Source organism: Saimiri boliviensis, chromosome 8, assembly GCF_048565385.1.
Source record: "Saimiri boliviensis isolate mSaiBol1 chromosome 8, mSaiBol1.pri, whole genome shotgun sequence".
NCBI classification, from domain to species: Eukaryota; Metazoa; Chordata; class Mammalia; order Primates; family Cebidae; genus Saimiri; species Saimiri boliviensis.
The window spans coordinates 76,829,445-76,843,227 of NC_133456.1; the positions used below are offsets into that span (position 1 = coordinate 76,829,445).

General features: G+C 40.7%; 1 protein-coding gene across 14 annotated transcripts in view; it reads left to right on the forward strand.

The window, feature by feature from the left end:
- Positions 1 to 13,783, forward strand: part of LPP (LIM domain containing preferred translocation partner in lipoma) — a 736,333-nt gene that overhangs the window by 87,131 nt on the left and 635,419 nt on the right. The gene's annotated exons all lie outside the window — the stretch shown is intronic.

Genomic DNA, 13,783 nt, shown 5'->3' on the forward strand with positions numbered 1-13,783 from the left:
AAATATTAGGATGTTACGGGGTATGTGTACACAGTCTAAAGTGATGTTTTTAGAGATAGCAAGAATGTCCTTATGTGTGAAATGGACACGATTTTGTCAGGGAAGTGTTAATAGAGGGCTAATGTTCCATATAGCAGCTGCAAGAATGATAAATGGTCATGGGGATAGCCTGGTATTCCAAGAGCAGCAGGTGGTTTATGGATACGACTACTGATATAGCATGAATTCAACCTGCTGTTATCTGCGCTGGCCTCTCTGCAGCTGTTTGCCCTGAAGTACATGCTGTACGTTTCTCCAGCTGATACTGCATGACTGGATATAAATGCCTCTCCACTGTGTGCTGGGCAGCCCCAGACACCCTTGGAAGCCTGCTGTGTTTGCGTGAGATACACTGTGTAAGGGATTTCAGTGTCTCCCCTTCTCCATCTTTTTCTCATCCTTCTGATCTCCATTCATCTTTCCCTTTGGAGGGAAAAAAGTCATCTGAATTGTTTGAAGGTTCATTGACATTGATGTGTTTTTATTTTCAAGCTAATCTGTTTCCTGCTTATATCTGTAACTGACGTACTTCATGTGAGACCACATTATTATATACTTGAGTTCTCCTTGGCCCTCTGATTTCTTTTCTATGCTTCTTTTCCTTAAAAATAAAAGATTTCCTTCTCCAGACCTACAGCTTTCTCATCTACATGGACAACCTGTTTTTAAAGAATCTTCAGAGAGTTACTGACTTTGTTAGAACTACAGCTATAGAAGCAATTCAGATGATAGAATTCCAAATTTAACTTGTTTTTCTAGAAACAATTTATTTTTCCCTGTAACTTCAAAGAGTAATGATGGGGAGTAGGGCATTCTGAAAATAAGAAAAACGTGCCAGATGAGCTTCTGACTTCCAGCTAGGCATATGGAGAAAAGGTCTTTATTCTAGTGACCTCTGCTCATTGGAAAACTTCGGGCTGGTAGATTTCATGATTCTGATGCTGTAAGTCCTCTTGAATTACAGTGAGGGACGAGGCCACATCGCAGGGTAGATGATGTGCTTTTTGGGGGGCTATTGGGTGTTAAGGAGGCATGCTGTCCTTTGTCATTAAGACAGATTATTTTCCCCAGTTGGGTAATGTTTAAGGAATCCACCAAATCCTTAAATACATGGCGCATGTAAGGAATGCAGATATTTTAGAGACTCAGCCTTAACATGGGTTGCGTTTTAGCATGGCTAATGGCTGCACTTGATTTCTACTGGGTTTGTTCAACAAATTTCTAACTTATAGGTAAAAGTTTGCTTCTTATCCTCTCCATCCTCATTACCTTTTTAGTTGTGTCTCTGCTTGGTTCTTCTTGCATTCAGGTCTATATGGTAGTATAAAAAGAAAGAAAGAGACAGAGAGAGATAAGAAGAAGAAGGAAAGAAAGAAGGAAGGGAGGAAGGGAGGAAGAAAGAAAGAGAAAGAAGGAAGGAAGGAAAGAAGGACGAAAGAAAGAAAAGAAAGAAAGAAACCCCGCACATTGAATTGGGAAGGCAGGAGAGCAGAGCTATGACCCCAGCTCTGTCACAGCCACCTGTGTAACTATTTGCAAGCATTTTCATTTGTTCAACAAATGACTTTTACACACCAGGTACCGGAGATACAAAACTGTGAGAGAGACCATTCTTGCCCGCCCTGCTTACAGTCAGGAGTAGAGAGAGTCAGGTACACAAATAGAATGTGCAATCACTTCTCCTTTCTGGGTCTTCATTTTACAGATGCAAGAGCCAGAACTGGGCCAGGTGATCACCAAGGTCCCTTCTGAGGCTAACATGCAATCATTCATGCAAAATTTGTTAAACATCTGACAATCACGTATCTAAGTGAAGATTAGCAAACATTTCCCCTTTCTCCTTAGTTTGTCGGGGATGGTACTGAAGATGAATGAGGCAATGTCTACAAAATGCTTTAATAAGCAAGTTGGAGAAAGAGATGATGTAAGTTTGAGGCATTATTATTAATGAAAAATGAAAACAAGGGCTGATGTTTTCAGAGAGAGAACAGATGGTTCCTTTGTTTGGAATTTGAGTATAAAAAGGAGAGGAAAAAAAGATCCTTGCCATATTGTTTGGGCCCTGAATGTGAGTAACTTTAAAATGCCAAAACAATCTGGTTAGGAAAGTCCCATGGATTCAAAATAGCTCCTACAGTGATCAAACTATAATTAATATAACAAAAAAAAAAAATGACAGTAAGAAAAATACTAATAAGAAATGCCACAGTGACAACTGACACAACCTTAACAAAAACTCCTATTTTTGCATCAACTCTAGAAACTTCATTTTTTTCTGTTTTTAGGAGTTATACCACACTGTGGAACAAAATAGTGAGAACTGATTTAAAACCGTTTCTGCAGTTCCCCCTACCCCTCAAGTTATTTTAGTTTCCCATGACTCATAAAGGAAATCTTCAGGATTCACAAGAAATTGGCAATTCTTTTCCACCTTTGCTGTAGGGTACTGCTAGGAAAACAGCATGATCTGGGGCAGTTGAAGTAGGGAGCAAACCTCCAGGGGCTTGGGGTGGTGTTGCAGAAGGCCGGAACTGGGAAGGGGTTTTGAGAAGCTTGCACGGAAAGCTGTGAAATAAATGGGTTTCTTTCTCTCTCTCTTTACGTTCTAATATCTTGTGATCTGTTTCTATAATACACAAGCTAATTGATGTTACCCTTTTGGCATGATTCTTGCTGTCCTGAGGTCTATCACTTGTCAGTCTATAAATAAAGTGCAGGCTGTCGGGTTGGGCGTGGTGACTCACGCCTGTAATCCCGGCACTTTGGGAGGCTGAGGCAGACAGATCATGAGTTCAGGAGTTCGAGACCACCCTGGCCAACATGGTGAAACCCCATCTCTACTAAAAATACAAAAATTAGCTGGGCATGATGACGCGCACCTGTAGTCCCAGCTACTTGGGAGGCTGAGGCAGAATAATCGCATGAATCCTGGAGGTGGAGGTTGCAGTGAGCTGAGATTGTGCCACTGCACTCCAGCCTGGTAACAGAGCAAGACTCCATCTCAAAAAAAAAAAAAAAAAAAATGCAGGCCGTGAGAATGAGGGCATAGGCCACCAAGCTGGTGGCATTGAGCAAAATGTGCTAGACTCTTCTGAGTTCAGGTGCTGTGATTGGACACGGTGACTAACCTCAATCTTTCTAGGCATAATTTCTTCACTGTGGAAAGAGGAGACTAACTAGAAAGTTCACTCTGACACGAATCTGAGTTCAGGTCCACAACTGTTTTTTAAAATTAATTATTTTATTTTTAAAATTTTTGTTTTTGGAGACAGAGTCTTGCTTTTCACACAGGCTGAAGTGCAGAGGCACAGCCTCGGCTCGCGGCAACTTCTGCCTCCCGGCTTCATGCGATTCTCCTGCCTCAGCCTCCTGAGTAGCTTACAGGTGCCCATCACCACGCCTGGCTAATTTTTGTATTTTCAGTACAGTTGGGGCTGTCCAGGCTGGTCTCAAACTCCTGGCCTCAAGAGATCCGCCTGCCTCGGCCTGCTAAAGTGCTGGGATGACAGAAGTGAGCCACTGTGGCTGGCCCATATACAATTGTAGGAAGGCCGAGAATGGCTTTTAATTTGGGAACATTGAAAAGCAAACATGCTGCCTCAAGACAACAATAACAAAGCGTTAACATTGTTGAGGAGGGAGCTTCTTTAATGCCACCCGGGCCTCTTGCTGAAATGGTTCTGTACAGTTTGGCATAGCCGGGAGTGGTAAGCTCATTCACAGACACAGAAGAGGCAGAGTGGGCTTAGGGAGAGGGATCAGTCTAGTGGTTCAACTTGTGTTCTGGGTTCCGGTTCTGCTTCTGGTACTAACCCCATGAGACCTTGGAATATCCGTCTCTAAGGTTTCTTGCAGAGCTGAATCACTGTTCGGTCTGTGATTCATCAAAGCAGTTAGAAGACTCTGCCTCTCCTTCAAGGCCAAGGCTTTGCTCAGAGTACTCCCTAGGGACTTTATCACTGTGTGTGGCACTTACCTTTATTAGGCACTTTATTCATTCTCTGTTGTATTAGAGTCAAAAGTGTAATTGTTTGTTGTAGAGGTGCCTCTTCTCTGCCATCTCTGATAACCTACCTCTCTCTCCTCTGCGTAACCTACTCTTTTAAAGCACAAAATCTCCTTTGGCATCATCACACTGCCTGGTGCTTGCTCAGTATTGTGTGTTTGTGGTCTGCCCTGAACTGTGAACTCAGCCATGTCCTGCTCATTTCTGAAGCCTCAGCGTGTCTGTTGGTGCCCGTTACATGGTAGATTTTCAATGAATTGAGTGAATCAGTGAGGGATGAATGATTTTGTATGTCCTTACCAGGCCATATATTCTTTGAGGGCTTCTTATTTTGTCAGGAAAGGGAAAAGATTTCTTTCTTGACTGTAATGGCTGATAGATGTTTTCAAAGTTTTTCGCTTCATTTTTTTTTTTTTTTGACCGTTTTTCTCTAATGGGTGACTACCTGCTGTCTCACTCTTGGTCCCTGGTTAGTGGTGATTTTTGTCCACTTCTTTGCACTCATCACTCAAGGCTTGGATTAGGGTAAATTGTTAGCATCATTCTTGTTTTCTTTTTTTCTTTCTTTTTTTTGAGGCAGGGTCTTGCTCTGTCACTCAGACTGGAGTGCAGTGGCACAATCTTAGCTCACTACAACCTCCGCCTCCCGGGTTCAAGTGATTCTCCTGCCTCAGCCTCCCAAGTAGCTGGGATTACAGGTGCCCACCACCATGCCCGACTACTTTTTGTATTTTTAGTGGAGATGGCGTTTCATCATGTTGGTCATGCTGGTCTTGAACTCTTGACCTCATGATCCGCCCACATTGGCCTTCCAAAGTGCTGGGATTACAGATTTGTTTGCTTTTAAACGGTTTGTGGTGAGGGATGGTATTTTCTTATGATTCTATTCCTCACAGATCCTGGCCTAGAGCCATTAGCAGAAAACATTCTCAGTAAAAGTTTGCGGCCCTAAACTTCATTCCACCACCTTTGCCTTCCTGTTGCCTTTTCATCTTCTCTTAGAAGGCACCTTATATGGTAATGCCACCTATGCAATAAAGACCACAAAGTAAACTTAATAAAAGAGGAAGCATGCTTCCTTCTTTTCTACTCCCACACTTTTTTTTTTCAGATTAACATTGCATTTGGATGTGTCCTGCTTTATTTATTTATTTATTTGTTTAAGACATGAGGTCTCACTCTGTTGCCTAGGCTGGTCTTGAACTACTGAACTCAGGTGATCCTCCCTCTTTGGCCCCCCAAAGTGCTAGGATTATAGGTGTGAGACACTGCACCCGGTGCAGCCCTGTTTTTTTAAAAAATAACATAATGTTGACTATATTGGACCACCCTAACTGTTTTTCGTTGTCTGTGAACACTTCTTCTTTTTTCAGGAAAAGCAAAAGATTTCTGTTTCTTGACTATAATTGTTGAAATATATTTTCAAAGTTTTTCACTTTGTTTTTTGACTGATACCATAAAATAGTGTGAAACGATGTGAGGATTTTCTAATGGAGAAATGCCTTAGAATATCCCTTGGATGTCCTATCTGCTTTTTAATTGCTTTATCATCCTAGACATGTTTCCTCTATTTCTGTCTATTATTTTATCTATAAAGTGAGGTTATTGAACTAGATGCTCTCTACATCGTGGTTTTTGTTTGTTTGTTTGTTTGTTTCATTAACATTCAGTCTCTGGCACCTGAGGGCATTGGGATCAGGCTGATATTTCTAAGTGTCTATTTGATTGGTCTGCCCTTCAAGTAGTAATGATAACCCATAGAATTTCTGTAATTATCAGCCTCAATAACTTTCTAAAGCCTTTAGGAAGTAGATACCCTGCAGTTTATCTCACTAATTTGTTTATGATTAACACTCTCTGCCCCTTCTCATATCCCAACCTCAGTGTTTTGATATTTAATTACAGGGAATCCTTTCCTCTTCATAAATGATAGAACAATTGTATTTCATCTCTCTTATCTGAAATCTCTGCTGACTTTCCATGTCTTATGAATTTAAATAGTCTAAATAGGGCATGAGATCTTAAACATTCTGCCCAGTTTCTACATTTGCTGCTCAGCAGCAGATTTTCTCTGGAACAGGGTGAAAGCTCATGAGTGCCCCACAGGGCAGGAGCATTGAACACACCCACATTCTCCTACCATCTGATATGGACGAGACACCCAGATAGTTCTTTAACTGAATCAATTGGATTCCTTAATTCTCACAACATTATTCTTCCTACTCTGTAAATAGAGAAATAGAGGCTTAGTCACATGGAATATCTTGTTCCAAGTTACTAATCCATTAAGTAACTTAATAATTTATTGACATCTAAGGCTTTTCTTTCATTCTACATCCTCAGACCAGAGATTGTGGGACCCCAGCCTTCTTTGCTAGAGATTGGTGAGCCAAGACTTGGAGAGAGAACTCTGGTTCACCCAGATGAACTTTTAGTAGAGAAAGAACTCTACTTAGCCAATACTTAAAAACTTGACATGCTCGCGTAGAGACCTGAGTGTGACTGAATTCAGATTACTTTAATTTTCTGGGCCTCACTTGGCCCATCTGTGAAATGGGGTCATGAGCTCTTTTCTGTATGAAGGCAGGGGACTGTCTAGATGACCTCCGAAGAATTCTTTTTACCCTGAGATCAATGGTTCTGTGAGTAGTACAACTCATACCCAGTCTTAGTTGCTAGGTACTTTAGTGGAAAAAAAAAAAACCGTGAAGCTGTTTTTAGAGCCTTCATCTGTTTATAGACCAGTTGATAAAAGAGCGATCCCTTTGAAAAGTTAAGGCATAGTTTTATACACTGTGGAAGGAAGTTGTCAAAACTAATATTCATGTATGCAAAGACTTTAGCATTTATTAATAATTTTTTCCATAGACTGGTGAAATTGGTTTGTTATTTTTGCCGTTTCACTTTTGTGGAAATTGAGCAAGGATGGGAAATGAAATGATGTGATCATGTTGGGCATGTTGGCTCATACCTGTAATCACAGCATTTTGGGAGGCCAAGGTGGGCAGATCACCTGACGTCAGGAGTTCAAGACCAGCCTGGTCAATGTGGTGAAACCCCATCTCTACTAAAAATGTAAAAATTAGCTGGGCCTGGTGGCATGCACCTGTAATCTCAGCTACTTGGGAGGCTGAGGCAGGAGAATCGCTTGAATCTGGTAGATGGAGGTTGTAGTTAGCTGAGATTGTGTCATTGCACTCCAGCCTGGGCAAGAGGGAGAAATTCCATCTCAAAAAAAAAAAAAAAAAAAAAAAAAAACGGAAAAGGCAAAGTGATCAACATCAATCTAAGGACACTGTAAAGCATCAGGGGATTGAAGATTTTCCTAAGACTTAGGGGATGTTGAAGAGTTTAAAATATTTTAACCCAGTGGTTTGCAAACTTGGCCACATACTAAAATCATCAGAGAAACTTTAAAAAAATGCTTGGCCCCTGCAATGCTTATCTCAATCACAGTGTCTGTGGGTGGGACCCAAGCTCAGTTATATGTTAAAGCTCCTGAGACTTTAGAAGCATTATTCTAGTCTTGATTTCTTAGCAATTTCTCTCATGGTATCTTGCTTGACATCTTACTTAGTGGGTTGCATTTTTGTGCTATGACTTCCCTGACACCCAAGTGAAAACTGCTGGATGACCAAAAAAAGTCACCCAAGCAACCTGAATGTAATGAGAAGTCTTGAAAAGGCTTACAAGCCTTCAAGTAAATGTGGGCCAAGGGAGAGAAAGGGTTAATGTTTTTTGCATTGGGACCTGCCTTCTTTTTGTGCTTCTAAGAACGTTTAAAAACAAGATCAAGGAATATATTTCATTGCTTTAATTGTTCAAGGTCTTTTAAAATCTTGTGCAATAAAATGCCTGACCTTTATATTTTAATGCTTTTTGGAAGGGAACAATACCTAGTGTTCAGTTGCAGTATAACTTTTAGTTATATGTGTACACACACACACACACACACACACACACACACACACACACACACACAGTCAGCAGAGCTTGCTTTGGAAGCAGAGGGCTGTGGGTTTTGCTGCCTTCCCAGATATTTTTCCCTTTTCATTTTCAACATCAAGTTTCATTCCGTTGATGTTTCTTGACCTTATAATGTCTAACCTTCATATCTTTGTTTTCTCCTCTTCAAACGTATCCAAGAAGGCCTTCAAGGCCTGATTCATTCATTTTTCCTTCTGCTGGGAAATTCAGGTGTGTAGTGGGAGGGAGCACATGTGACCTAATCCATATTTTGATGAGGAAAAAAAGCTCCCTGCCCTCCCCTGCACCAATTCGTTTGGTAATTTTTAATCCCAAACTGCTAATCGATTTTTAAAAATGGATGCTAGCTATTACGTTGTTAGATATAGCTCATCTTCCAACTCTAAACTTGCTCTTTCTAAAAGGGCAATAGTATTCGGTTTGCAAACATAGTGAACTGGAATTTCAGAGGCTTGAAGTGACCTACAAAACTTGTAACTGTAACTCTAGTTATATATCCACTGTGGTCTTGGACATGTGAGGTATTGTCTACCCTCAGGAGTTTTAGAAGAATAAATTTTATAGAATTGGTTTCCATATTATGAAATTAAAATAACCAGGTGCAGTGACTCACACCTGTAATCCTAGAACTTTGGAGGCTGAGGAGTGAGGATAGCTAGAGTTCAGGAGTTTGAATGGGTAACACAGTCGAGACCCTACTTCTACAAAAAATTTAAAAATTAGCTGGCATGCTGGCTCATGCCTGTAGTCTCAGCCGCTCAGGAGGGTGAGGTCTGAAGATCGCTTGGGCTTGGAATGTCAAGGCTGCAGTGAGCTGAGGTCCTGCTACTGTACTCCAGACTGGGTGACAGAGGAAGACTGGAAAAAAAAAAAAAAAGAAGGAAGAAAAGAAAATATAAAAAATTCTGTGTGTAGCTCTGCAATCTATACATACACAAATTTTATATGAAATAAGGTAATTTATCATTTTAAAATTATGTTTGAAAATAGAGCTAATTCTCAGTTACTACATTTCCCCCCTCCTCTTTCTGATGTTTTTTTCTTAACTTTTTATCGTAAATGATTTTAAACTTACAAAACAAGTTGCAAAATAAGCATAGTCCAATATAACCATACACTTTTACCCAGATGCATCTGCTGTTAACATCTTATACCATTGACTTCATCATCTTTCTTCTTCCTCCCTCCCTTCTTCTGTCTCTTTCTACACACACAAGCACACACGCGCGCACACGCGCGCACACACACACGCGCACACACATGCTCCCCCACTCCTCTCTTTTTTTCCCAGAAGTATTAGAGAGTAGGTCACATATATCATTGCCTCTACCCCTAAGTACAGTGTGTATTTCTCAAGAATAAAAAGAGTAAACATAGTTTCATCATATTCGCAGTATGATAATCAACTTCTGTACATTTGACACTGATTCAGTACTTTACTGTCTGCACTTCTTTGTCAAATGGCCCAGTTCTGTCCTTAAAGAAAACACCTTTTTCCCCTTTGGGGTGCAGTCCAGCCTAAGGTCAGATAGTGCATTTTGTCGTCAAGCCTCTTTAGTCTCCTTTGATTCGGAGCAGTTCCACAGCCTTTATCTTTGATGGCATTGACACCTTTGTAGAACATTGCGTCCTCCCCCTGTACAAACACAATACTCCTCATTTTGTATGAGGCACTTGTTTCTTCATGTTTGGATTCAGTTACGCATTCCCTGAAGGAATAGTATAGAGATGATGTGTCCCTCTCAGGTGTCCGATCTGGAATCTTACGTGTCCATCAATCCATCGTGAGGGGGTGTTAATTTTGAGCAACTGATCAAGGCATTGGCCGGTTTCTCCACAGCATAGGTTTTCTTTCCTTTGCAATTATTAAGCTATCCATGGGGAGATACTTTATTCTCACTCCTTATCAAACTATTGCCCTAATTTTTTTCCCCCTAAACCAGTATTTAGTATGATGGCTGCAAAATTCAGATTCCATGTTTGCCGCTCTCTTCACATTCGTCATTCAGCATTCTGCATTCTGCTTTATGCGGAATCCCCTCCCTTTCCCCCCATGTCTCCCTCTCTCCCTCTCTTGCTTTCTCCTTTAGGTTATCATCTTCAAGATTTCTGTTTCAATCTTTCATAATGCATTCCTGCTATATAATTATTTTGGCTTTCAAATTATCCCGGTGGATTTGATGAGTGGGAGCTGCATCAACTTGGCTCCTGTGTCCTTGAGACATGACCCATTATCATCGCTGTTGTTAGCACTTGACTAATGGATGGAATAAGAAGATGTTCTAGTTTGGACCTGTATATTCTCTGTCCCAGCCATGAAGTCAACCGTGTCTTCACTATGTCCTCACTCTTTTTAAGTGGAGAAGGGTGTCCGAGACCAGTATCTGAGTGCTAGGTGCGCTCATTACTACTCTGGAGCCTTCACTCATAGTCTCTTTCAATGACTGGAGCTAGGAAATTTTATAATAAAATTATGTATATGTAAATAAAACCCACATGTATATGTATATCTGTAAATCTGTAAATATATGGATGTATATACATATATGTATACACAAATACTACTACTATTAAATTGCTAATACCACTTACTACACAAAACAAATCTGTGGCCGGGTGCGGTGGCTCAAGCCTGTAATCCCAGCACTTCGGGAGGCCAAGGCGGGTGGATCACGAGGTCAAGAGATCGAGACCATCCTGGTCAACATGGTGAAACCCCATCTCTACTAAAAATACAAAAAATTAGCTGGGCATGGTGGAGCGTGCCTGTAATCCCAGCTACTCAGGAGGCCGAGGCAGGAGAATTGCCTGAACCCAGGAGGCGGAGGTTGCGGTGAGCCGAGATCGTGCCATTGCACTCCAGCCTGGGTAACAAGAGCGAAACTCCGTCTCAAAAAAAAAAAAAAAAAAACAAATCTGTGAAAAAGAGTTGAAGATTTGCTTATCCTTCAACTCTTTTTCACAGGTTCTCCTCCTTCAACTTAACCCTGCCCAGGACTGGGGGTATATTGTCAAATGCTCTTCAGGGATCGCCTGGACTAGGTCTTTTTTCATGTCTCTTTCCCCTACATCCCAGTGTCATCATGTTCATTTAAAATGCAGCTGGGTTCAGTTGCTTCAGTTTGCTATCAGTTTTAGTTTCCCTCCTTCCCATCCTAGTTGGTTTAATTTTATTTTTTGAATATGTAAAACATTAACATGCTTCCAGAAGCCAAAACTGAACCAAAAAAATGTGCCAGTTTCTCAGATATTTTTTCTACCTTGTTATTCCCTATATCTCTTGGAGGTTTTCTTGGTTCTTTCTGGTATTTCTTTTTAATCCTGATATTTATATGTTTTTATATTTCTTCTTCTTTCTTACACAAAAGATAGCATGTTGTAAATGTTCTTTTGCACTCTGATTTTTTAAAAGTATTTTCTTATTTCTTTTTTGCCCTCTCTCTCTTCTTACCTTCTTCTCTCCCTCCCTTTCTTCCTTTTTCCATTTTTTTTTTCCTCTCTCTCCTGTTTAACCAATTTCCTATGCTTGGACAGTTGGATAGTTTTCTGCAATGAATAATGTTATACATATGTATTTCCATATCATTAGCTATATCTTCAGATATATTCTTAGAAGTAGGAATGCTGGGTCAAGAGTAAAGATTTTGTGAGGTGTTTTTGTTACCAAATTTGTCTCTGAGGGAATGTCCCATGAGCATTCTCAGCTACAGAATGTCTGTAAAGCTTAAGAATTATTGTGCATTTGATGGATGGAAAATGGTATCTCAGTATAGTTTTGATATGCATGTGTCCTATCAGGAGTGAAGTTGAGCATCTTTATGTATTTAGCATCCGCATGTATTCATTTTGTGAGTTCTTTTGTTTGTGAGTTACTTATTCATGTCTTCTGCCTCCCTCCCACCTTTTTTTTTTTTTTTTGAGACAGTCTCTTTCACCAGGCTGGAGTGAAGTGGTGTGATCTCAGCTCACTGCCACCTCCGCCTCCCAGGTTCAAGTGATTCTCCTGCCTCAGCCTCCCAAGTAGCTGGGATTATAGGTGCGTGCCATTGCACCCAGCTAATTTTTTATATTTTTGGTAGAGATGGGGTTTTACCATGTTGGCCAGGCTGGTCTCAAACTCCTGACCTCAACTGGTCTGTTCGCCTTGGCCTCCCAAAGTGCTGGGATTACAGGTGTGAGTCATTGTGCCCAGCTCATTTTTTGTTTTTTTTTTTCTATTGGATTTGTGGTCTTTGTTTTCTCAATTACAAAAGTATTTGGAAATTAGATATATTAGCCTTTCATCTGTGAAGTATATTACACATATCTCTCCCAATTTGTTTATTTTTTGACTTTGATTACAGTGGCTTTTTTTTTTCTTTTCAGTCATAAAAATTTTTATACTTATAGAGACAAATTTAAGAGTCATTTCTTTTATTGCTTCTGAACTTTGTTTGTAGTTAGAGAGCATTTCTTAACACCCATGTTTTCTGCATGTTATCTTCCAGTACCCACATAGTTTCGTTTTTTCCCATTTAGATCTCTAATTCATCTGCAGTTTGTGTGTAACATAATAAATGGGTCTAATTTTACTTTTTTCCAAATAGTTATCTGATATCGTAACAACATTTAGTATGAAAATATCTTCTCATACTTCCCTTGTGATTTGCAACTGGTAGTTACTTTTTCTTTTTTTGAGATGGCATTTCACTCTTGTTACCCAGGCTGGAGAGCAATGGCGCAATCTTGGCTCACTGCAACCTCTGCCTCCTGGGTTCAAGCAATTCTCCTGCCTCAGCCTCCCGAGTAGCTGGGACCACAGGCATGCGCCGCCATGCCCAGCTGATTTTTGTATTTTTAGTAGAGCCCGGGTTTCACCATGTTGACCAGGATGGTCTCGATCCCTTGACCTCATGATCCACCTGCCTCAGCCTCCCAAAGTGCTGGGATTATAGACGTGAGCCACTGTGCCCGGCTGGTAGTTACTTTTTAACCTACACCATGACTGGATGTGAAGGAGAGTGATGGTGAACAGTGGAACAGAGTCAGAGGAAAATGAGGTCCCAGGTGGATAATGACTGAAACCTGATAAGAATCTACATATTTTTGACTTCAGCACAGAACTCTTTACCTTTTACAAGTCATCCTCTCTGGTCCATTTCTTTTGTCAAAAAATTAACGTGTTTAATAGAGAAGGTGTATAAAACCAAAGGAGGGTTTAGAAATTATCTGGGCTTTCCCTCCTCAGTAAAAGCTGTAACACCCCTTCTTCCTCAAATAAATTTTGCGAATGGGGCTTCATAATTTTTCTGGTGAGCAGGTGTGACTGTGTTTCCTCTGGTTCCTCACTGCATGGTGATTACTCTGTGTCCTCTCCTGCAAACTGCCCATGTTTCGCTGCTCATAGGCCATAGCCATCTGGGGTGAGAAGTGCATTTGGGAAGTTTCGCAAGTGAAGTTGTGCTACTCGAGTCAGTGACTGTGTCTTAATTCACCTTTTTGCTTCCAGGTTCTTGCTCAGAGCCACCTGTGCACAGGGGTTTGCACTCAATAAGTGCTTGATGAATTTGAATGACTACACATTAAACTAAAATGAGGTCTGCCCACCTATTCTTAAGAAGTTAAACTCTACAAATGATGTATTCCAAAACTACAAATGAGGGTAAAAGCCAAAACAGATAAAGCTGTCCTTATATGACAGTAAGATTTTATCAGCAGTAGGTGTTGCATGTGGTGACTTGGAGCTGACTACCAGTTCCAAGATGGCCTCAC